Here is a 26,242-nt window from a genome sequence, read left to right as displayed (position 1 = left end):
ACCTTCAAATAAGTTGTAGGTGGAGACAGACATTCAAATAAATTGTAGATTGGAGGCATTTACAGCTTGTATAGGATAAGTACATAAAGGCAACAAGGAGATGTTGAATACTTTTCCACTGTAGCCTCACCTTCCTGAGCACCAAGGAAATTATGGGAGGGTAAATCTGGTGTGGAGTAAGAGAATGACAGCTAAAGACAGGTATGAACCTGGAGAGTATTCAATCTCAAATATCTGGTGGTGTGCAGGATGATACCTAACTTTTGTCGTCTTCAAACTTATTGTCAGTTCACACTGCTGTTCTGAATCTGCAAAGTTATTCATATTAATTTTCATCTCTTTGTATGTGTGCCTCTACAGCACAGTCATCTGCACAGGGTACTCAGCATATAATCTAGCACTACGTGGAAATGAGACTATATTGATTAGAAAGTGCTTTAATGGCAACTTGTACTAATAATTGCCAAGTCTACATTGGGAAATCATGATTTTTCAATTGTTTTTTTTTTCTGGAGAAAATTCAATTTTTGCACCAAATCTGTATGCATTAAACTGTTTACTCCAAAATAGTATTAGCAATGATTTATCTATGGGTGGTTGGACTTGGAGGGTGGGGAGAAAGGGAGGAGGGAGGAAAGCTGTCTCATTCTCCCATAAGGGCTTGTTTGTCATTGCAAGCTGGAGATAAGAATTATCCCTTTGGCAAAATTGTCAATCAAATTCCTTGGTCAATTAGGAGCGATAATAAGGATGCAATCCCATAGAAAATACAACTGGTCTGGACAACCGTCAATATAAAATTTTCAGTCCTTCCACTACAAGAAAGCCCACTGGTTTCAATCTGCTTTCCATAAAGTTGAAAATAAGTCTGCTTCCATATCTACCATTTAAGAAACAGGTGGATTCCTGAATGTATTTTTCAAATGGTTTTGCCTGGTGTTTACAATCACACTCAAAGATTGACAGGTTTGTATTTGTCTCCCTCTAATCTGTAAGCTTCTTGTGGGCAAGGAACATGTCTACCAACTCTGTTGTATTGTACCCTCCCAAGCACTTAATACAGTTCTCTGCATAAAGTGCTCAATAAATACAATTGATTGATTACCAACCTGGGACATAGTAATCTCTCCTCTCTCCCAATGTTATTCTTAACGGCTGCCTCCTCAGCACTTCTGTTTCCACTACTCACGTATCTGCTCTCTATCATCTGTAGCACTTTTTTTCACATACTTTTACTTAGAGAAGCTGTGTGGCTCAGTGGAAAGAGCACAGGCTTCGGAGTCAGAGGTCATGGGTTCTAATCCCAGCTCTGCCACATGTCTGCTGTGTGACCTTGGGCAAATCACTTAACTTTTCTGAGCCTCAGTTACCTCATCTGTAAAATGGGGATTAAGACTGTGAGCCCTACGTGGGACAACCTGATCACCTTGTATCCCCTCCCAGCACTTAGAACAGTGCTTCACACATAGTAAGCACTTAACAAATGCCATCATCATCATCATCATCATTATTATTATTATTAAACATTCACCTGTCCCTCCCACTAGGCTGGAAACATCTCAAAGTCAGAAATTTGGTCAACTAAGTTTATTATACTCTCCCAGGCCCTTAAAACAGTGCCCTGTGCATAGTAATGACACAATTGAGGGGCAGCATGTAGAAAAAGCATGGGGCTAAGTCAGACGACCTGGATTCTAAACCTAGCTCTGCCTCTTGCCTGCTATGTGACCTGAAATAATTCACTTAATGTCTCTGTGCCTCAATTTCCTCATCCTCTGTTTTAGAACAGTTAAGCTACTTCTGATTGCTGCAATATAGATTGTTCTCTCTTCAAGCAGCATGGCTTAGTGGAAAGAGCATGGGTTTGGGAGTCAGAGGTCTTGGGTTCTAATCCTGACTCCACCACTTATCAGCTGTGAGACTTTGGGGAAGTCACTTAACATTTCTGTGCCTCAGTTACCTCATCTGTAAAACGGAGATGAAGACTGCGAGTCCCAAGTGGGACAACCTGATTACCTTGTATCTACCCCAGTGCTTAGAACAGTGCTTGGCACATAGTAAGTGCTTAACAAATACCATCGTTGTTATTCACTAGAGTACAAAGAGCAATGAATACTGATGGACAAGGGTGCAGTTCTTTAATAATAATGGTTTTTGTGAAGGGTTTACTTTATGCCAAACACTATACTCCGCTCTAGAGAGATACAAGATGATGAAGTTGGACACAGTCCCTGTCCCACACAGGGCTCATGATACACAATATAAATAACACACAAGGCTTATTTTTGTGTACAAGGCCCATTTACTACAAAAGTGATTCATTCATTCAATAGTATTTATTGAGCACTTACTGTGTGCAGTGCACTGTACTAAGTGCTTGGGAGGTACAAGTCAGCAACATATAGAGACAGTCCCTACCCAACAATGGGCTCACAGTCTAGAATCAAAGCAGTGTTAATACTTGATAGATAATTGCCAGGGAAGCTGCAATATTTCTTTGCCACTCCATTTATCCAGCTATTTTCAAGGTTTTCTGCTGGGAGAATACAGTACACAGAGTTTCTAGACACATCCCCTGCCTACAATTAGCTTACAGTTTAGCATCCTCTACAACCATAGCCATTAAAACCCTATTCATGGTAAATGCATATAAGAATAACTATTCAGGTTTCATAATGAGGCTTCCAAAATTGCAGTTTACATAGATATTCAGTAATAGAACTTTGCAACCTCCCTTCATATATCACAGAAACCTCTGCTGAAACTGCAGGCTCTCTGACCTTGCTTTGAAATTAGATTTCTCAGTCATGAGCAATGAGAAGATTCGTCATCAGTCTGAGCTCAGAAGGGAAACTCAAAATTATCTAGTTATAGCTTTATCTCCTGTGGACAATAAAAAGCTTAGATCTGATCCTAAATGTGCAAGGTATGGTGTACAAATTGAGTTTTATCTATCTGGTTTTGATTTCCTTAGTGGAATTTCATTAAGGTTTGGAGCTTAGATTTTCCCTGCATCAACATTTTACTGAACTCTTGAGCTTTGGAATATGAAACCTTATATACACTACCTGATGACAGAACTAATGAGCAATGAGTCGTAATTTCAAAAGCAGATTCTCATTTTCCAAGAAATGTAGGGAATATTTAGGCCAGATTCATATACAGTACAGTTTAGTAGATGGATCCCTGCACTTTATAATTTCAGGCCTGTCAAGTCAGTATATAAAAGGTCAGTCTTTGTGTGTGCCTAATAAGGGCCACATTGACATTTTCAGTCATACATCAATCAACTGTATCTTTTGAGTGCTTACTGTGTGCAGAGCACTGTATTAAATGCTTGGGAGAGTACACTAACAGTAGACATTTTCCCTGTCCACAACATGCACTTCTAGGTGAATTTCACCATCTCTGGTCTCTTCTTTAGGCATGCTTCTCATGTAAGGAGAGAGCTGGCAAAGAGCATTAAATTGATTTGAGTTTCTGCTTGTTGCTGAGAGAGATGAGCAATCATTAGTGACTGAGTGCAGAGCTGTGCACTGACATTCTAGAAAAATGATCCAGATAGTAGCATATAGTATAGGCAGAGCAGGGGGAATGTAGTTGAAGGGGAAGCCAGTGAGAACTTTCAGTGTAATTTAATGAAAAGAATCTGAGCTACAGGGATAACTTTGTAGGTGCAGATGAAGGGATAGATTTGGGAAATATTATAGAGGAATTCTGGCAGCATTTAGCCACAGGCCAAATGGAAGAGTTAGTAGATAGTGAGGAGGCAGTGATTACCAAGGTTTTCAGGAAGGATGATGGTGGTATTGACTGGGATGGGCAAGTTAGGTGCAAGAGTGTGTTTAGGACAGAGGATTGGGAGTTCAATTTTGTAGATTAGGCCAGGTGAATTTTTTTTTTTTTTGCACTAAAAGCCGGGTGGCCTTGTGGAAAGAGTTTGGGTCTGGGACTCAGGGGACCTGGGTTCTAATCCCAGCTCTGCCGCATGTGGGCTGTGTGACCATGGACTAGTCACTGAACTTCTCCGGGCATTAGTTTCCGCATCTGTAAAGTGGAGATTCAATAGCCGTTCTCCCCCCTTACTTAGACTGTGAGCGCTATGTGGGACAAGGACTGTGTCCGCCTGATTATCTTGCATCTACCCCTGCACATAATACACTGTTTGACACATAGTAAGGGCTGAACAAATATCATTATTATTAGATACAAAAGGGGGAGCATACAGGTAGGTGGTCTCTATTTTATGGTAAGCTGAAATAATAATAATAATAATTATTATAAAAGCATTTATTAAGCACTTACTATGTGCAAAGCACTGTTCTAAGCGCTGGGGAGGTTACAAGGTGATCAGGTTGTCCCATGGGGGGCTCACAGTCTTAATCCCCATTTTACAGATGAGGTAACTGAGGCCCAGAGAAGTGAAGTGACTTGCCCAAAGTCACACAGCTGACAATTGGCAGAGCTGGGATTTGAACCCATGACCTCTGACTCCAAAGCCCGTGCTCTTTCCACTGAGCCACGCTGCTTCTCCAAATGTGGAATCCATAAACAAAGGGGAGAGAAGAAATATCTTAGAGTCACAAACAAAACTTCAAATCACTGGAAGACAGCAGCATAAAGCAGTCAAATTACCAGTGGGATAAACCTCATACAACAGAAGCTTTGAGAAGATAATGACAGAGAAATGAAAATGGGTAGGGTCACTATCAGCTGCAAATTCGACAGTGCAGGGAGAGGTAATCTTTTATATAAGCATGATATTGAAGGGATTATCAGTCTTGTATTTGTCTTATTGGCCACAGCTAAACACATGTATAAAATTTCACAATGGGTATATCATTTATGAAACCAAAAGATAGCTAATAATAATGATAATAATGATAATGTCATTTTTAAGCACTTATTAAGTGCAAAGCACTGTTCTAAGCGCTGGGAAGGTTACAAGGTGATCGGGGGGCTCACAGTCTTAATCCCCATTTTACAAATCAGGTAACTGAGGCCCAGAGAAGTTAAGTGACTTGCCCAGAGTCACCCAGCTGACAATTGGTGGAGATGGGATTTGAATCCATGACCTCTGACTCCAAACCCCGTGCTCTTTCCACTGAGCCACGCTGCTTCTCTGTATTCTAAATACGCATAAGTGCACACATGTGTATGTTTTTAAATACAAGCCAATTAGGGTAGAAAAATCCAAATTGTCTTACCCAAGAATTCTTGGTTGACTTAAAGGGCAAATGGAAAAGTTCCCAAAAGTTAACACCAGGTCAGATAATTTTAAAAGAATAGAAATAAATAACAGTTTTATAGGAGACAAAGTTAGAACATCAAAGACAAGAAAGGAAACATTCAGCTCTACTACGACATTGCTAAAATCCGGCCTTTCCTCTCCATCCGAACTGCTACCATGCTGATCCAGGCACTGATCCTATCCCACCTTGAGTATTGCCTCTATCTCCTTGCTGACCTCCCGGGCTCCTGTCTCTTTCCCCACTTCAATCCATACTTCACTTTGCTGCATAAATCATTTATCAACAAACATTATATCGTACTCTCCCAAGTGCTTAGTACAGTTCTCTGCAAGTGCTCAATAAATACGATTGAATGAATGAATGAAAACGTTCAGTTCATGTCTCCCCACTCCTCCAGAAACTCCAAGGGTGGCCCCTTGACCTCCACATCAAGCTGGAACTCCTTCTAATGGTTTCAAAGCACTCAATCAGCTTGCCCTATTTTACCTCATCTCACTAATCTCCTGCTTCAGCCCAGCCTGCACACCGGGCTCCTCTAGTGCCAGCTTACTCACTGTGCCTCAATAATAGTAATAATAATAAGAAGAATGGCATTTATTAAATGCTTACTATGTGCAAAGCACTCTTCTAAGTGCTGGGGAGGTTACAAGGTGATCAGGTTGTCCCATAGGGGGCTCACAGTCTTAATCCCCATTTTACAGATGAGGTAATTGAGGCCCAGAGAAGTGAAGTGACTTGCCCAAAGTCACCCAGCTGACAATTGGCGGAGCTGGGATTTGAACCCATGACCTCTGACTCCAAAGCCTGTGCTCTTTCCCCTGAGCCACGCTGCTTCTCGATCTCATCTATCTCACTGCTGACCCCTTTCCCATGTCACTCCCCTTGCCTGGAACTTCCTCCCCCTACATATACGCCAGAATACTATTCTTTCCACCCTCAAATATTATTGGGGTCACATCTCCAAGAGGCTTTCCCCAGCTCACTCTCCCTTCTGCTGTCACCTGTGAGCTTCAATTTGTGCCCTTTGGACACTTGATATTCACCCCACCCCCAACCCCATGGCACTTATAGACTTATGTTTATATATTCTAAATTATTTATTCATATTAATGTCTGTCTCCCCCTCTAGACTGTAAGCTCATTATGGGGAGGGAACATATCTGCTAATTCTGTTGTATTGTGCTCTCTCAAGCACTTAGTACAGTGTTCTGCACATAAGTGCTTAAAAAATACAATTGAATGATAATAGTCAAAAGGGGAAAAATCATGAAAAACATTACTCTCCCCTCATATAAAGGAAAGGACAGTTGATAATAGATGAGTGTAAAAAGGAAAAGATGTTTAATGTTTTTTTTTTCCACTTACTTTACAACCAATGATCCAAGATAAATACCTGATCACTTTGGAAGGAAAGACGGAAAGCCAAACTGTAATTATGGAGGAAACAGTTAAAGGGTGTTTAAGAAAAGACGAGGAAAGCAGGGTGGTCTAGTGGAAAGAGCACGGGCCTGGGATTCAGAGGACCTGGGTTCAAATCCCGACTCTACCACTGCTTGTGTCCTTGGGCAAGTCACTTAATTGCTCTGTGCCTCAGTTTCCTCATCTGTAAAATAGGGATCCAATTCCTTGGTCTCCCTCCCCCTTAAATTGTGAGTCCCATGTGGGACAAGATCTTGTCTGACCTTGTTCTCTTATCTTTACCCCAGTCCTTAGTACAATGCTTTGCATGTAGTGAGTGCTTAACAAATACAACAATTATTATTAAAACTGCAAAGCTGAATGGCATGCACCCTACTGGGCTTGAGGAACTGTCCAATGTCATTGCAGCCCCTTCAGTGTTTTTTGATTCATGTGGAAGACAGAAGTAGTCTATGGAAAAGGAAAAAAAGGGGAAGCGCAAAAGGCTAGTCATTGCAGACTAAGTTTGACATCGATACGCAGGAACGTATTATAACGGCTTGTCAAACAATCAATTTGAAGTCACACAAAGGACCATAATATACAATACTAGGAAGATACCAATGTGATTTTGTGCAGAGCAAATTGGTCCAGACAAATTTAATCTCTTTCTATGATAGAATGACAGGCCATATAGTCAGGGGAAGAGCAATAGATGTAAGTTATTAGACCAACAAAGCTTTTGATTCCATCAAGACCTTCACTATGCAACCAGATCGAAAGTGCTGGGGCCTGTTAAGTGCCCATGACTGTGAGGCATTCGGGCCTGCATCCATGGGTCTCAGGTTACGTCCATCAAGTAGCAGTGAGGTTGTAGTTCTAGAATGGGATAGCTCCAGGCATACTTGTTTAGTGCCATACTCTGAGGTCTGTGATGGACCTAGGCCAATCCCCTCTTTGATGGCTCCTTGGATAGAGGGTTAGTTCCAGAATCAATTCCAGAATGTTAGAATAACAACAGAAGATACAGAGATTAAGGTTTATGGAATGATATTAAAAGCCAATGAAATTTAAAGCTGTACATGCGAAGCTTGATTGCCTGATTAGTCAAAGCTACTCAACTTGGGCTCTGTGGTCTCCCTGGCACCCTAAGACTTTGCTTCAGGGCAAAGGATGGAAACATTTTGAGACTAAAATCATCCCAAATTAGCTCATCATGGCTTCCCTTTTACCCCAGGTAGAGTTTAGGCAGAGAGAAGTACTTCACCATATGATACTTGTCTTTCTGCCCTGGGTGTAGGGGAGTATGCAAGGAGCAACTGGAATCCAAGTCAGCACATCGGACAACTGGAGGCTTTTTTTCCATGGTCCCTCTTAGAACAACTCTCTCACCAAAATAAGGGAGGAAGGTTGAGCTCTTCCACTATTAGCAGGGAAGCCAAACATTTCCCAGAAAACCCCATAGCTTGCTTCTGATAAGTAAACCAGTCACTTTGCACCCTGGTTTTGCAGTTTGCCTGGTCCTTTCCTCCCTTGCAATTGTCTTGCCAGCCTTTTAGTGAAGTTTGTTTTAAAAGCCGCATGCTTTGGCTGTGACCTCTCCATCTAGCATAGAGAAGATTGAAACTCTTGAAGAATAAAAGCAGTAAAAATGGATATTAACAGAAAATGGAATTGAAGTAAACACAAATAGCATATTCTTCTAAACGTGAAGTGCCGTCTTAGCTATCTTTTACACTCAACCAAATCGAGGAGGCGTGTATTTACCATTTGAGTCATTTTTTAAGATGGGAAAATTGGCTGTTTTGTTATTCTAACCATACAACAGTGCAAATCAAGTTTTTTTGAGAGTTTCAAAATATTTCTGTAACCGTAACAAATGATAAGCTGCCACATCAAGGGAGATATGGAACACAAAATTATAAGCATTGCTGAACTGGAGAGTGGCTTAACATTTTAAGACATTTCTGCATGATCTCCTTGGAATCAAATTATTTATATCATATCTCTTTGTAGATGTTCTGGCTATTTCATTGGTTCTGACTTCACAACTATAGGAGATATAAATAATATATATTAGACTACTTGCATTTTTTCATGTGAACAAAAATGGAAAGAAATTTGAAATACAATCTGACATTATGAAGAAGAAAATAAGTGAATATATTTACTAAGGTCATTAGAAATACGATTGATGATGATGATTAGAATGTATTGTGAATAAATGAAGAAAATATTTGATTTATATTCCCAAGAATCATCTTGAAATAAATTATGAATTGTAAGAGATTTGGGGATTTATATTAAGGGAAAACATGGTAGTATTTGTATAAAATATTTGTTTCTCCTCCATACACACATAGCTGACCTTTTGCTTTTGAAGATACATTTTTATTATTTTTTAAATATATATATACACATTCTGATTGAGTTTTTGAATCTTGGGAACCCATTGATGCACATTATGTTATTTCCCTCATTTAGCAGTATTTCACTTATTTTATTTTCATGGAACTGAAAATCAATCAATCAATGGATTTGAATGTTTACTGTGTGCACTAAGCGCTTGTGAAAATACAATAGAGTTGGTAGATATGATCCCTGCCCTGAAGGATTAGCCATGATGTGGCAGTATAATTTTTCCTTGTACTCGAAAAAAATGCCTGGCGGATTAAATTCATGTGTGTGGCTGAAAAGGCCAATATGGGATCCACAGTCCTCACCACACTGTGGACACACAAAGACGGTTCTTTTATGTGTTGTTGTGTTTGTTGTTTGCCGAGCCCTGAGTTTTTTTCACTTTTGCTTTTTCGTTTCCTGATCCTCTTGAGGCCTCTGCTCAACAAGAGGCCCTCCTCTTTTTTTAGCTTGGTAAATTATGCTGGTCCACTGTGAACAACTGTTTTCCATCCTGAGCCTATGCTTTACAGTATCCTTAAACCATTCCACTTGTCCTTCTTGCGTTTGGCTTCCAATTTCAGCTCACCATAGAGCAGCTTTTTGGGTATCTGGACTGTCATCCATTCACCTCGCGAATTCTATCTAGCATGGATATATATGGAGGTGATAATGGCTTCTATGCTGGGGGACTGACTTCAGTCCAGAACTTTATTGCTTGTTATACTGTCTGGCCATTTGATGTTGAATATGGGCTGTAGGAGATGCTAGCACATGAAATAAGCCTGGAGAAAAAGTGTGGGCCTCCTATGTCTACTTTAAAATAGTTAGGGAGCCAATAGTGCTGCTGTACCAAAGTAGTCACACACATAGAATCTGTTTTATTTATCTTTAGGGGAACCTGGAAAGGCTATTTAGAGAAGCAGCGTGGCTCAGTGGAAAGAGCACGGGCCTTGGAGTCAGAGGTCATGGGTTCGAATCCCGACTCCACCACATGTCTGCTGTGTGACCTTGGACAAGTCACTTAACTTCTCTGAGTCTCAGTTACCTCATCTGTAAAATGGGGATTAAGACTGTGAGCCCCACGTTGGACAACTTGATCACCTTGTAGCCCCCCCAGTGCTTAGAACAGTGCTCTGCACATAGTAAGCGCTTAACAAACGCCATCATTATTATTATTATTACTAAAGTTATCTTTTATCTGGGACTTTCTCACCTTGAAACTATGCAGGTAACAGTTTGACACTCCACCAAAATAACTATTCCAAGAGAAATAGTACCCAATCATTTTACACTGTAAAGGCAAATTGGTTATCAAAACATTCTTTATTAGTCAATCTACCAATTTAGGTAATTAAAATTATATATTTTTTTCATGACAGGAATCTGGGTGTTTTTTTTTAGAATGGACTCTTTTCTCCATGATTCCATTTCTTAGAGGAATTAGAACGAAGAGTGGAATCTTCGCAGCTCATCAGGCACAATACACAGAATTTATTTTTCTGGAACTTTTGCCTACCAGAATGATTTGAGTACATGTTTATTTCATTAACTGAAATTCTGTACCTTTCTACTCCAAAATCCATCATTAAATTTACGAGTTCTCAAAGTATTCAGTCACAGGCTTATGCATTCTTTGTAGAAATATATTGTTAGAGACTTAAAGAACTGTGTTTGTGAAATTCCACGTACCTAGTTTCCTCTGTTCCAATGGGCCAAATTCAGGGCCGGATATATATGGACTGGGCAGCTGCCAGTAACCCTGAATTTTAGAAGGTCCAAAATTGTGGATGGCAGCTGGGCTGCTTGGCGGTGGTAGAAAAGCAGAAACAGTTGTGCCACCCTAAGGGATTTGGCAGCAGTTGCTGCCAATCTTGCAATTTATCATGTGAATATTAAGAATAACAACCACCTTGAATTTGTGTGGTGTTTTTCTTTTGCCAAAGCGTCTTCTCATTGGTTATCTCATTTCATCTTCACAGCATCTATGTGAGGTAGGAAAAGGCAAATATTATTAACTTCATTTTCACAGATGAGAAAAGAGAGAGCCCCTCATCACTCTCATCACCCCAAGTGGCTCTGTGACCTTTGTCTGAGAACCTCTGTCTGCCTTCCAGAACTAGAGTGAAGTGGTGGAGAGTGGGACTTTAAGGAGAGAGAGACAGAGGAAAAAGAGAAAAGAGCAAGGAGAAGGTGGAAAGAGGGTGTGCTGAAGGGGAGAAAGCAGAAAGGAGATGACACAGAAGAGGAAAAGAAAAGAGAAGGAAAGGAGTGGGAAAGGAAATGGTTTCTTACTGTCTGCTGCCACACTACCTCCTCCACCACAGCTGATGTCATCACAGGTGCTCACTGGCCAAACAGCAGAGCTTCAGCCTCTTTCACTCAGGACAGAGGCTCTGGACCTGGAACTGGTCCAGCAACTTTAAAGACTGGCACCTGGGGTTTTCACTGCCAGCACAGCAGTACCAGAAGCCCCCACCCACTTCACGCACAGAGCACCTTCAAGGATATTGGAGAGGGGCAAAGGTAAGTTATGCATATGGTTTGTCTTTAATTGGGTTGGGGGTGAGAGTAGCCTCTGACCTGGTCCTGACGTCCAGTGAGGGCAAAAGCCAAAGTCTCCTGGAAAAGGTCAAAATGTGAAGTTGCCATCTTGATCCAACCTCTGGCCCCTTCCTAACTTCAAAGAGTGGACAGACTGGTTGCAGCCTCCTGTCCTGCTCTCAAATTCCAAACCTACAGGGAATATACACCCCTCCCCACCCTAACTCCCATGGAGCTGGATCCAGCACTAATTCCTTTCTCAATTAATCCACCCAGTTTTGCTCCTTGTGACCTTTCCTCCCACTTGCCTGTGGTGCTGCTCTACCTCCAACTGTCTCCCATCACCATCTCACATCATCACCTCCAACCATTACCACCTTTCTCCTTCAACTTCTCTGAGGTCCCTTTTCACAGCTCCTCTGTCAGCCCAGGGGCTTGGGAACCAAAGGTCACGGACATTGCGCTTCACACATTGCAATTCACTCCATCTCCTTCAGAGCTGCCCTGGGGCTGCTCCCATGTACCTAGTTACTAAAGGTTGTTCACTTGCTCCATCACCAGTCAGCATACACAACAATTCCTGAAACTGGTGAGGCTGAATTGAGTTGGACAGAGACCTACCAGCAACTTTCAACCTGAATTTGAGTGAAGGAGGTTGGATAGGGGGCAGGCACAATGAGGGAATACACAGTGCTGAGCTGTTTACCTACAAGTGGTCAGAAAAGTATTGGACTTCTTCACAGTTCTAGCTTGGACCATTATGCCATAGATTGCATACCTAAGTGGTCTTCTGCTTGAATGATCAAAATAGTTCTTTTTTGTAGCTGTGTTTCATGTTTCATATAGACAAATCCAGAAAATAATGTGCATGAATCAACATGAGGCATAATTCATTAATATGAGCAGCTGGGAATACAACTCATTCATCTATATAGAGAAATTAGAGTAGGAATTCTATACAGATGTTTGGATTTTCACTTTAAATTCTGATTTGAAATAATTCTAAAGGTTTCTCATACTTCATGCTTTCCAAAATAGCAGCTGCAGAGCCTTTGATAAATAGAAAATTGGGCAAGGCAAAGATGTCTCCTATTGCATCAGAATACATTTTTTCCTGGAATACTCCTCTCTAATTTTCTAGATAGATAAAATTAAGAGCTTTAAGCATGTTCTCTCTAAATCTACCCTACTCCTCTCCAGTCCCTTCCTCCTTATGCCCCTACTTCAACTTTCCCATTCTTCCCAGGAGTATCTCAAGAAATCTCCCAACTCCTCTCAAATTCTATTCTTTACACCAGCACCTCTGGCCCCATTCCTTTACATCTAATGAAAACACTCACCTATCACATTGCTGACCACATGCCCACAACCTCCCTTTGGTTTGAAATTCCCTTCCATATATGATAAACCACTACTCTCCCCACCTTCAAAGCCTTACTAGGATCACATCTCCTCCAACAGGCTTTCTCCGGCTAAGCCCTCATTACAAATTAATTTATTCAGTCAATCGTATTTATTGAGAACTTACTGTGTGCAAAGCAATGTACTAAGCACTTGGGAGAGTACACTACAACAACAGACATGTTGCCTGCCTACATGAGCTCGAGGGAGATAGAGGGAGTCTAGAGGGAGAGACAGACATAAATATTCATAAATGAATAAATTACAGATATATGCATATGTACTGTGGGGGTGGGAGGGAGGATGAATGAAGGGAGGCCTTAGGGAAGGATTCTTGGAGGAGATGTGCCTTCAATAAGGCTTTGAAGTAGGGTAGAGCATTTATCTGTCTGATATGAAGAGGGAGGGCATTCCAGGCCAGAGGTAGGAGGTGGGCGAGAGGTCATTGGCAAGATACATGATATCAAGGTAGTGTGAGAAGGTTAGCATTAGAGGAATGGAGTGTACAGGCTGGGTTGTAGTAGGAGAGTGGTGAGGTAGGAGGGGGCAAGGTGATTGAGTGTTTTAAAGCCATTGGTAAGGAGTTTTTATTTGATGTGAAGGTGGATGGACAACCACTGGAGTTTCTTAAGGAGTGGGGAAACATGGTGTGAGTGTTTTGAAGGAAAATGATTTGAGCATCAGAGTGGAGTATGGACTGGAGTGGGGAGAGACAGGAGGCAGGGAAGTCAGAAAGGAGGCTTATACAATAATCGAGGCGGGATAGGATAAGAGCTTGTATTAATGTGGAAGAAGTTTAGATGTAGAGGAAGGGGTGGATTATGTGCTACCAATTCTGTTATATTGTACTCTCCCTAGCTCTTAATACAGTGTGCTGCACACAGTGAGCCTCAATAAATACCATCAATTGATTACCCTCTTTCTTCTTCCCTACGTAACTGCAATCTTCAACTACTTATTTCCCAATGACTCCTTCCCCACTACTTTCAAACATGTATTACATGCCCATGTATTCCCTACTTTAAAAACAAAATCCTCTCCCTAGACTCATGTCACACTCAAGCATTCACTCCATATCCTACTATTCCTCTCCAAACTCCTTGAGCCATTATTTTTAATGGTATTTAAGTATTTACTATGTGCCAGACATTCTACTAAGTGCTGGGGCAGTTACAGGTTAATCAGGTTGGACACAGTCCATGTTCCACATGGTGCTCACAGTCTTAATCCCCATTTTGTGGATCAGGTAACTGAGACACAGGGAAGTAAAGTGACTTGCCCAAGGTCACACAGCAGACAAGTGGCAGAGCCAGCTTTAGAACCCAGATCCTTCTGCTCCCAGGCCCGTGCTCTATCCACTAGGTCATGCTACTTCTCTAAAGTTTGGAGTTTTCTAAACCCATTGCCTCTGTTTCCTCTCCTCTAATTCTCTCATTGATCTCTTACTACTATGCAATCCACAATCTTCACTCTTCTAACATTATCCTACTCTCTGTACCTTGAGCTCATCTATCCTGCTGCTGAATTTTTGCCCACATCCTCCTTCTGGCCTCAAACTCCTTTCCCCTTCATATCCAACAGAGCCCTCCTAAAATCACATCCCCTCCAAGTGGCTTTCCCTGATAATCCCTCTCTTTCCCTACCTGACCTCCCCTCTGCATCACCTAGACATTTGGATCTGTGCTCCTTAGTCATTTGATATTCACTCCACCCTCAGCCCCGCAACACTTAGGTATGTAGCCTTAGACTTTATCATTTCCTCTTTCTGTAATTTTTTTAGTACCTGCTTCCCCTTCAAGACTGTAATCTCTTTGTGGGCAGGGATTGTGTCTTCCAACATTATTTTATTGTACTTTCCCAAGCCCTTGCTTAGTACAGTGCTGTGCACACAGTAAGTGCTCAATAAATAATCATTAATTGATTGATTAATATGGAATAGCTTAATTCTATAATGCTGCAGCAAATTGATTCAAACCCTTTGAACCCTATACTTAAATACCAAGAGTTTTCTGACTGGATCTCTTCCCTTTTCCTTTCTGTCTTGGCATATATCTCAAGAAACTGCCATATTTTTTCACTGTAATTACCCTCATCTTAAAGGAGAAGCAGAAAGAAGCAAGGGAAAATGTGCAGCAAATAACACATAAATCACATAGGAAAACTAGTTAGTGTGTGGCTTAGTGGATAGAGCATGGGAGTCGGTGGAGTCAGAAGGATGTGGGTTCTAACCCTGGCTCTGCCCCTTGTCTGCTGTGTGACCTTGGACAAGTCACTTCACTTCTATGTGCCTCCGTTCCCTCACCTATAAAATGGGGATTTAGAGGTGTGAGCCCCATGTGGGACAGGGACTGTTTCCAACGTGATTAACTTGTATCTACCCCAGTACTTAGAACAGTGCTTGGCACATAGTAAGTGCTTAATAAATACCATCATCATTATTATTACTTCATATTTTTTAAAAGTTCCCATATATTCTATATACATTTAAACTTGGTTTTACCTTTTCCTCTGTTGAAAAATATTTGGAAACTTCTGTGACAAAGTCATTATCCCTATGTCAGTGTTCATTGGCTTGACTCAGATCTTTTGGAAGAGAATGTCAAACCTGCATTCACTCTAATAAGCCACTAGAGTATCTTCTAAATTAACTGACATCAATCAATAAGTTGTATTAATTGAACATTACTGTTTGCAGAGCACCGCACTAAGCCCTTGGGAGAGTATAGTGTAACAGAGTTTGTAGGCCCATTCCTTGCCCATAACAAGTTTACAGTCTAGAGGGGAAGACAGATTTTTGTAAAGTATAATTTTGCATAAACAAAATAAGCAATTCCTATCATATGTGTCATTGCCACTTTTCTGACTCAAATATTCAAGTATTCTGATTCAAAACAATTAAATCGAGTAATATTTTACACTGTGTTCCTAATCAGTGAAATAGTTCCTAGTAGGTCAGAAATAACTTACAAATTATGTAGAATACTCAGAGAGGTGATGTGAACCTATAGGCTCTAATGCTTTCAATGATTAAAAATGAGAAACTTTTTTTCAAAGAAGCACATTTTTCCTCTGAAATCTATCAGGGAAATACACCTAAATGCCAGTGCTAAAAAGAATAATAACATGTGAAAAACCAAGTATTTCCTGCTTTTAATTTTCACAAGACAGCTAGTAAGTCAGCGACCTGACATGTTGAAATAGTTATTCTGCAGAACAACACATTCTTTTTAACTTTGAATTCCAAGGTGCTCCGTAAGATACAATATTTGTTTCCTGTCCAGGTTTATATCTCTAATACATTTGCTGTACTGCTAGCTATTGAAACACAGTGGCTGATTTTCACTGAAACAAAAGGTTACATTAGTGTCAATCCCTTGTTTCTTCCATCTGACAAGGAAAAAAAAATCAAATCTGCCAATATCAGATGTGCATCTCCTTGGTGAGTTGAGTTAGAGGACCTGAAAAAACAGAAACAAAAAATACTTCAGTGGAGTTAAGTGGGGGTTAAATGAGTTGATCATGGTGAATCACCAACAGAGCAAGAGCCCATGATTCTTACTTCATTTTTTTCTGGCTACAAGTTGCTTCTCCTTGCACTCTATTCACAAGAGACATGTCTCATGAGATCTCTGTGTGTGTGTGTGTGTGTGTGTGTGTGTGTGTGTGTGTGTGTGTGTGTGTAGAGCTGTCCTGCCATTTCAAAGATGATACTACTGACAGTGCTTATGAGTGCAGATGAAAGGACAAATGCACAACTGACATTGCCATCTGCATTGTGTAGACATAATGATGGCTCTATGCTCCATTTGCCCCATTAACAGCTCTACCTCTGTTTTCCAACTGTCCGAGAAAGTCTCCCAACCTTGGTGAAGGTTTTGCTCAAGAAAAATAACCCTTTCCTTGTTTTTTTCCTGGATAGTATTTTTTACGTGCCTCCTAGGGTGCTGAGTTCTGGGGTAGATAGAAGACAAAGTCCCTGTGTCATACAGAGTTCATAATATGAGAGGAGACTGGCTATCAGCCTCATTTTCCAGATGAGGAAACTGGAGCTTAGAGAAGTTAAGTGACTTTCCCAAGCTTAGATAGAGGGCCATTGACAGAGCTGGGATTAGAACAAATGAAAGCAATTAATTAATCCTGGACTTGCCACTTGTTTGCTGTGTGACCTTAGTCAAGTCATTTAACTTCTCTGTGTCTCAGTTTTCTCATCTATAAAATGGGGAATAAGACGGGGAGCCCTATGTGCCTGGCACATAGTAAGTGTTTTACACCTATAATTAAAAGAATAAACAAATGATCAATTGAATAAACCAATGCACCCACAAAAAGTATGACAGGCTGAGAGGATCAATCAGTCAGTCGTATTTATTGAGCGCTTACTGTGTGCAGAGCACTGTACCACGTGCTTGGGAAGTACACGGCAACATACAGAGACGGTTCCTACCCAACGGTGGGCTCACAGTCTAGAAGGGGGAGACAGGCAACAAAACAAAACATATTAACAAAATAAAATAAATAGAATAAATATGTACAAATAAAATAAATAAATAGAGTAAAAAATACATACAAACATATATACATATATACAGGTGCTGTGGGGAGGGGAAGGAGGTAAGGAAGGGGGATGGGGAGGGGGAGGATGAGAAGGTGGAGAGGAAGGAGGGGGTCAGTCTGGGAAGGCCTCCTGGAGGAGGTGAGCTCTCAGTAGGGCTTTGAACGGAGGAAGAGAGCTAGCTTGGCGGATGTGCGGAGGGAGGGCATTCCAGGCCAGGGGGAGGACATGGGCCAGGGGTCGACGATGGGATAAGCAAGAACGAGGCACAGTGAGGAGATTAGCGGCAGAGGAGTGGAGGGCGCGGGCAGGGCTGTAGAAGGAGAGAAGGGAGGTGAGGTAGGAGAGGCGAGACGATGGAGAGCCTTGAAGCTGACGGTGAGGAGTTTTTGCCTGATGCATGGGTTGATTGGTAGCCACTGGAGATTTTTGAGGAGGGGAGTAACATGCCCAGAGTGTTTCTGCACAAAGAAGATCTGGGCAACAGCGTGAAGTATGGATTGAAGTGGGGAGAGACAGGAGGATGGGAGATCAGAGAAGAGGCTGATGCAGTAATCCAGTCGGGATAGGGTGAGAGATTGAACCAGCAGGGTAGCGGTTTGGATGGAGAGGAAAGGGAGGATCTTGCCAATGTTGCGGACGTGAGACCGGCAGGTTTTGGTGACGGCTTGGATGTGAGGGGTGAACTAGAGAGCGGAGTCGAGGATGACACCAAGGTTGCGGGCAGGGTGGTAGTGCCATCAACAGTGATGGGAAAGTCAGGGAGATAGCAGGGTTTGGGAGGGAAGATAAGGAGTTCAGTCTTGGACATATTGAGTTTTAGATGGCAAGCAGACATCCAGATGGAGATGTCCTGAGGGCAGGAGGAGATGCGAGCCTGGAGGGAGGGAGAGAGAGCAGGGGCAGAGATGTAGATTTGGGTGTCATCAGCGTAGAGATGATAGTTGAAACCGTGGGAGTGAATGAGTTCACCAAGGGAGTGAGTGTAGATAGAGAACAGAAGGGGACCAAGAACTGACCCTTCAGGAACCCCTACAGTAAGGGGATGGGAGGGGGAGGAGGAGCCCGCAAAAGAGACTGAGAATGAACGGCTGGAGAGATAAGAGGAGAACGAGGAGAGGACAGAGTCTGTGAAGCCAAGGTTGGATAGTGTTTTGAGGAGAAGCGGGTGGTCCACAGTGTCGAGGGCAGCTGAGAGGTCGAGGAGGATTAGGATAGAGTAGGAGCTGTTGGATTTGGCAAGCAGGAAGTTATTGGTAACCTTTGAGAGGGCAGTTTCCGTGGAATGTAGGGGACGGAAGCCAGACTGGAGGAGGTCTAGGAGAGAGTTGGCATTGAGTTTTTATCCATCCAACCACTGTCCTTAACTCCTACATTCCTACACCTAACCTTATGTAAATTCTTAATTTTTAAATGGTATTTGTTAAGCCCTTACTACGTCAGGAACTGTACTAAGCACTGGGGTAGATAGAAACTAATCATGTTGGACACAGTCCCTGTTCCTCATAGGGCTCACAATCTCAATCTCCATCTTACAGATGAGGTACCTGAGGCACAGAATTTAAGGTCACACGGTAGACAAATGGTGGAGCTGGGATTAGAGCCCAGGTCCTTCTGATTCCCAGCCCCATGTCCTATCCATTAGGTCATGCTGCTTCTCCATATAATTCATATAAACTTATCCTTTGAGTTATTTTCTTGCTATGTATTTATCCTTCCATGCTTCAGACATCAACAGTTGTAGCGTCGTTTCTTCCCCATACTAAAACCATTTCTCTGTCTTCTCCATTCGATTGTCAGCTCTTTGAGGGCAGGGACTCTTACTCAATTTAACTCCCCCAAGTGCTTAGTATAGTGCTCTGTATATAAGAGCCCACTCAAATACTCCTAGAACACAATTATACCAATAATAACCGCCCTCTCCCACCCCCCAAATGAGGCAAAGTAAGGCTTTTGAAAAGGGAGAGAGGAAAATAACATATTTTATTTTTTGGTGAGGCAAAGAGAGGCTAACAGAAAGGAGCAGAGGAGGAGCAAGATGATAAACGTTATAACAGGAAAAGAGACAATAAGTGTGAGTAAACGAAGTTATAAAAAAGAGGATGGAAGTGTTGGTTATCCTGTAGAGAGAAAAAAAGGCTGTGCTAAGGAGCCATGATGAGGGCACTACTAAGCAGCTGTTCAGAGCTGTGCTGACCTATTCAGAATTTCCCTCTGACCTACCAGCCAGTTGTTTCTTATTCCCAGTTTGAGAAACACTGAGGAAACAGAGGCTCCAAAGAGACTGGGCACCTGCAACATAAGCACTGAAAAGCAAAAGAAAAAAGCAAAGGTGCTTTTTATTCTTCCTGAACATGTGATTTAACAGTTTGGGGGGGATGTTGGGTGTGTGTGTGCGTGTGTGTGTGTGTGTGTGTGTGTGTGTGTGTGTGTGAAATACTTCTATCTATTTTTGAAAAGATTCCTTCACCATGAAAATGGAAATTTCAGTTTTACTTTGATCACGGTTAAACTTCATAGCACTTTCAATATACAATTTTGTTGGCTATTTGAAATAGGGAAATATATTCAAGCGTTTGTTCTCTGAACACAGAAGCTCCCAATTCCCCTGTTATCCCTTTTTTTCTGCCTCAATTTGATGTAGATGATCCAACTATTTCAACAGTTCTAGAATTTTGACAGCAGTTCAAAATAATGACATGAGATATTCTGAATCAAGGCTTGGGCCTCCAGCACAGAATAGAGGGGAAAACACTTGATTTTTGAAAAACAGTCACCCTTTTAGGAGGACATATGGGATACATTCTTCAGTGGTGGAAATTTCTTCAATTCCTTTTTCAGTCAAGAGATGTAGTCTCATTCAGAAAATGTAAATTGAATTTCCATTTTTGCTGAAGATCCAAAATGTGATTCTCTTTCAGAACCTTCAGTGAATACTCAGACCACAGAAAATCCACTGTAATGAATTATTATAATGGATGTGTACCTAGGTGCTGTGGGGCTGAGGGTGGGGCAAATATGAACTACCAAAAGTGGGGTACAGGTCCAAGGGCATAGGCAATATGGAAGAGAAGAGGGTACAGGTAAAATGAGGGCTTAGTCAGGGAAGGCCTCTTGGAGAAGATGTGATTTTAATAAGGCTTTAAATGTGGGTCAAGTGATGGTCTGTCATATATGAAGGGGGAGGGAGTTGTAGACCAGAGGGCAGATGTGAGCAAGGAATCAGTGACAAGATAGAGGAGATTGAGGTACAGTTAGCAGGTTGGTGTTGGAAGAGTGCAGTGTTTGGGCTGGGTTGTAGTGAGTGTAATAAGTTAGGTAGGAGGGCGTGAGCTGATTGAGTGCTTTAAAGCCAATGGTAAGAAGTTTGTGTTTGATGTGATGGTGGATGGGCAACCATTACGGGATTTTAGAGTAAGGAGATGTGAATTGAACTTTTTTTGTTTTCAAAAAATGATCTGGGCAGCAAAGTGAAGTAAGGACTAGAGTGACGAGGGGCAGGAGGCAGGGAGGTCAGTAAGGATGCTGATGCAGTAATTAAGGCAGGGTATAATAAGGGCTTGGATCAGTTTGGCAGCAGTTTGGATGGAGAGAAAAGGGTGGAATCTAGAGATGTGAAAGTAGAAGTGACAGGATTTGGTGACAGATGGAATATGTGGGTTGAATGAGAGGGAAGAGTCGAGGGTAATGGCAAGACTATGGATTTGCGATACTGAAGGTAACGGACGGGGAAGGGAAGATTCACACCCACTGAGCTCTGCTACCATTCCCACAGAGGCAGAGTGTTAGAGAACACAGACAACAGCTCACTCCAAGTCAGGCACCTTTAATTCCCACTCCCTTCTGGGAGGGCTCATCATGTGGCCACTGGTCCAGGTGCCGAGCATGGGCCATGGGTGGGGTTTTAACCCTCCTGTCTATTTGCATAACCCCTCCCCGAGCTGACAGTCAGCTATCCTTCACCCTGCCAAAGATGCTCTCATGGGAGCAAAACATCATTAGTTCTTATGCTGTCAGTCAGAGTCTATGGCTTCTCAACTCAGGAAGTTGGCATCATTTGGTCCTACAATTGTCCCTGTTCATGACTCTCGGTCCCTCCTCCATTTGTCCCTCTTGGCCTGGTCTGCCATCTTGGAGCCTTGGAGCCTATGGGGGGAGGGCAGGGGAACACCCTCAAAATACTGAGGTGTTGGAGAAACACAAGGCACTAGTCTCAATCCCTAGATGTGATGGAGCAGGGGTTGGAAGTTTTTGGAGGCAGCAGCGACTCCAGGGAACTCTGTGAGCTGCACTCTGGAGCAGAGGTTGTGTGTGTGTTGGGGGCCTGGGTGGGGCGTGGGGGGAGGGCACACCATGGCCTGTGACATGAGGGCGGGGGGTGTGGGAAGAATGTAGTAGTCATGGACAGCTGGAGCCAGTCCGAGCCACTCTCCGGGGTTAGAGGCAGAGGTACACTGTGTGGGTGGCCCACAGCAGTGCTGGTTCTGGCCCTCATAGTGCACTGCAGGCGAGAGGGAACAGAAGGTGGAGGGGAGCCCATTGGCTCCATGGTGGAGATAGCTTGGAGTTATCTCTCTGCATTGCGGGGCTCCCTCTAGCCCATAGGGATGAGCTCGGCTCTCCCTCTCTGCACTGCAGAGTTCAACTCAGACCATGGCTTGGAGTTGGGGAGGGGCAGCTGTGGTAGCCTGGGGACACCCCAGGCAGCAGAGGCTCTATGCAAGGGGCTCCATGGTGGAAAGGGCCTGGGGCTCACCTCTCTGTCAAGGAGTCTGAGCCTGGGGAAGAAAAGGGCAAGCTCTGAAAATATTCAGCTAGGAACTGGAGGGGCTTCACCAGTCCCTGTTGTTGCTCATCCAGTAACCACGTTGTTCATTCTGTGCAATAACCCTTCAGACCCATGAATCCTGCGGAATTGGAAAGGAAAATAAAGTGGCAAAGAGGTAATCTGAATGAATAGCCTTTCTTGGAGATATAAAAAAAGTCTCTAGGAACAACATGGCCTAATGGCTAGTGTACAGGACAGAGAGGGAAGAAAACTAGGTTCCCATTCTTGCTCCACCACTTGCCTGCTTTGTGACCTTTGGCAAATGGTTAACCTTCTCTGGGCCTTTGTTTTCTCACCTTTAAATAAGGATTAAACACCTGTTCTTCCTCATCCTTAAACTGGGAGCCCCATGTAGAACTGGGTCTGTGTGATCTGACTGCATTCTATCTACCCCAGCATTTAGCACAGTGCTTGGTACCTAGTTAGCTCTTAGATAACATTGTGATTATAATTATTATGGACGTTAATAGTAAACTTTCAATAAAGAAAGCTCATTTAAGGGCCGAGGGAAAACAAATTTAAGTTTAAACATTCAAATAAAAGCTAACTACAAATTTAAAATCAGAACAAAATTTGAAGTAAACAGTAAAGCAAATTTAAAAATAAGATAGTAGAGATCTAGGGAAGTTCCCTATATCTGGACAGGTTCTCCTTCTCTGCTGCCCCAACTCTCTCTGTCTAGGACAGGGACATGCTTTCTGAGATATTACGGACTTTAATTTGGGGACTTTTTCTGTTCCTCCATTGTCCTCCCTCTCATTTCTGCTCTCCCCTCTCTTCTGCTTCACTATCCCAAAGTGAAGAGCAGGAGAACAGGAGGTGGAAAAAGATGGAAGGAAGACTGTATTGCATTGGAATAAGGTATTATGCTGCTCTACTGGGAACTCTGTGCAATACTCTGGGTCTCTAGCCCAGAAAGCTGATATATGGGCTAGGCCTCTCCCCTATGCAACTCCTGGTTAGACTTCTCTGCAGCTAAGATTTTCTCATTTTGTTCTCTCAGTGTGCCTCTCATACAGAAGGTCTAGCTGATCCCTCTCAGCTACAGTAACTTCATTCCCCTCTTAGAATTAAGTGCTTCCCAAAGGCTTAATTTTCTGTGATTGGCCCAACCCTTTAGGGTGCTCGAAAAGCTGCTGCTCAGCTTTCTCAGCACCTCTCTCCAGAGAGAGCAGTTCAAGTTTCTCTTTTATTGACTTTCCTTGTTATGCTCTCTGTTAGCATCACTCTGTGTTGATTGGGTGTTGGGGGTGTCCCATAGAGTGGGAGTCTGACTTATAGGATCTCCTAGTTCCCCAGGCTCCCATATTGGCCCATATCCCCAGAGTTTGGAGAATCATATAGTCCTACTGCTAAGTTGAGCTTGGAGTCCGGATACCTCTTTGCTATAATGTCTGTCTGTATCTCTCTCTCCCCTCCACCCTCCCTATTTGTCAAAATGCAATATGGTTGCCCCTTCTAGACTCCCACACAGATTTCCTTTCTGTTCTAGTCCAAGACTGCTGATCTCATCTCAGGGTTTCTGATAAAACTCTTCAATCTTCACTGACAATTTCCAATCTCTCCCCACATGTTCCTGTTCTTGGAATCATAGATTTACCCTTTCCAGCAATTCCTGCAGTTGACAATTTGACAGTACTACTGTTTTGGTTCAGGGTGAGGTGTCGGTAAGCACTCTCCATCCCCCCATCTTACTTCCTTCCCTTCCCCACACCACCTGTATATATGTATATATGTTTGTACATATTTATTACTCTATTTATTTATTTTACTTGTACATATCTATTTTATTTTGTTAGTATGTTTGGTTTTGTTCTCTGTCTCCCCCTTTTAGACTGTGAGCCCGCTGTTGGGTAGGGACTGTCCCTATATGTTGCCAACTTGTACTTCCCAAGCGCTTAGTACAGTGCTCTGCACACAGTAAGCGCTCAATAAATACGATTGATTGATTGATTGGGTATAGGTGGTTTGGGACAAAAGGGGAAACTGGGGATGTGGTGAGGGAAGGGGAGGATGGGAGAGGGCACACTATAAAAATTGAGATCAGTCACCAGTTGGTGCAGCAGGGAAGCAGAGAGTTTTGGGGGATGTTAACAGGGAGGGGTCTGCCTACTTGGCAAGGACTTTTTATATAGGACTTTTGTTTAGGGTAAGGAAGGGTGATGTCCCACCCATGGACTACTGAATTTTGTGGGGATCCTATATAATAATTCATAGTAATTATGGTATTTGTAAAGCTCTTACTATCTGCCAAGCACTATACTAAACTCTGGGGTAGATACAAGGTAATCAGGTTGGACACAGTCCCCGTCCCACAAGGGGCCCACAGTCTAAGTAGAAGATAGTAGAATTTAATCCCCATTTTACAGATAAGGAAACTGATGGATGGAGAAGATCACATAGCAGACAAGTGGCAGAGCCGGGATTAGAACTCAGGTCCTCTGACTCCTAAGCCCGGGCTCTTTCCACTAGGCCACGCTGCTTATATATCAAGCCATTTTCCTAATTATAAACAAAATGATAACAATTCTGGCAATGAAGCTATTAATGTTATTCGAAATTTGTCTGTTAATCAACATGAAACCACTTTCAATCCACCTATCAATTATATTTATTGAGTGCTTACTCTGCACACAGTAAATGCTTAATAAGTACTATTACTACGACTGTTAGTCCACATTATTTGGGTAGCATGTCTTCAGGGGAAGTATGGAAATGCATATGTTAGGTAAAACTATGGCAATTTTTTGCAGGTCCCATGATGATTCTATATCCAATTCAGCACATTAGTTTGTAGAAAAATATGGAGATTTGTAGATTCTTGAAAGAGATGAGCTACTTTAGGGAATTTGTTTTCTGAATATGACTCATTCAAATTAGCAGATGACTGAAAAGTAACAGAAATTGCTTGGGTCAAAATTGTTTTCTACAATTACAGCCAATTTTAAAAAACATTCACCTAGATTTCAGAGAAGTACAGCACATTCTCTGTTGCCTATCTACCTTTCTTCTTTTCACACTATCACATAAATCCTTCCACAAGATTCACATTTCCTCCTGACTATTTTCCAACCTTCCCACATTTTGGCAAAGTAGTTGATAGTGTATATGCTGACCCAATTTTTTACACCTTTCTTTTTGAAAGCTTTTTTGAATTTTAAAAAGGTTAGCACAACTGACAGATCATCACAAAGCAATATCCAAAACCACTATGCCTTTGTATAAGTCCCCCACAGGAAGTCCTGCCTGCTGTTTATGGTCATAAAATCTTCATTCCCGTTTTCAATTAATGGAAGAAGAATTCAGCATTGTACCACCTAATTTTGTGGCACCTGTTGAGAAGTTAATGTTGATGCCCCCTTTTCTCCCATAGTAACAATAATAGTAATAGGAGGAGGAATAGTATTAATGATATTTATTGAGCACCCTCTATATGCAATGTACTGTACCAAGCATTCAGGAAAGCACAACAGAAACAAGAGACATTTCCGTGACCACAAGGAGCTTATATTATCACAAGGGAAGCAGGCATCAAACGTTAACAGTGTAATCTACTTTTTTTCAATGTATTAAAATGTAAAATCAGCATCGCATAACTTTTAATGCACATATAAGGATTCCATTTATGATGAATGTTTTTATCCAAGAGTTACTGAATTATACATTTTTTACTTTAAAAATTTGATATTTCTTTCATTCCCTTTTCAGGTTTTGATCGTGATCAAAAACAATAGGTGAATCTGTAGGAAAATTGCAATTGCCTTATGTAGACACAATATACAAGTAAAACCTCTTGACTTGTTTTGTTCCTAGGATTTTTGAATACATGGAGGGACCTGCCAGAAATAGTTGTTAATTTTAACCGATTAA

Source organism: Tachyglossus aculeatus, chromosome X4 (genome assembly GCF_015852505.1).
Source record: "Tachyglossus aculeatus isolate mTacAcu1 chromosome X4, mTacAcu1.pri, whole genome shotgun sequence".
Classification (NCBI taxonomy): Eukaryota; Metazoa; Chordata; class Mammalia; order Monotremata; family Tachyglossidae; genus Tachyglossus; species Tachyglossus aculeatus.
The sequence above is the reverse complement of the archived record's forward strand: the minus strand, read 5'-3'. Positions refer to the sequence as shown.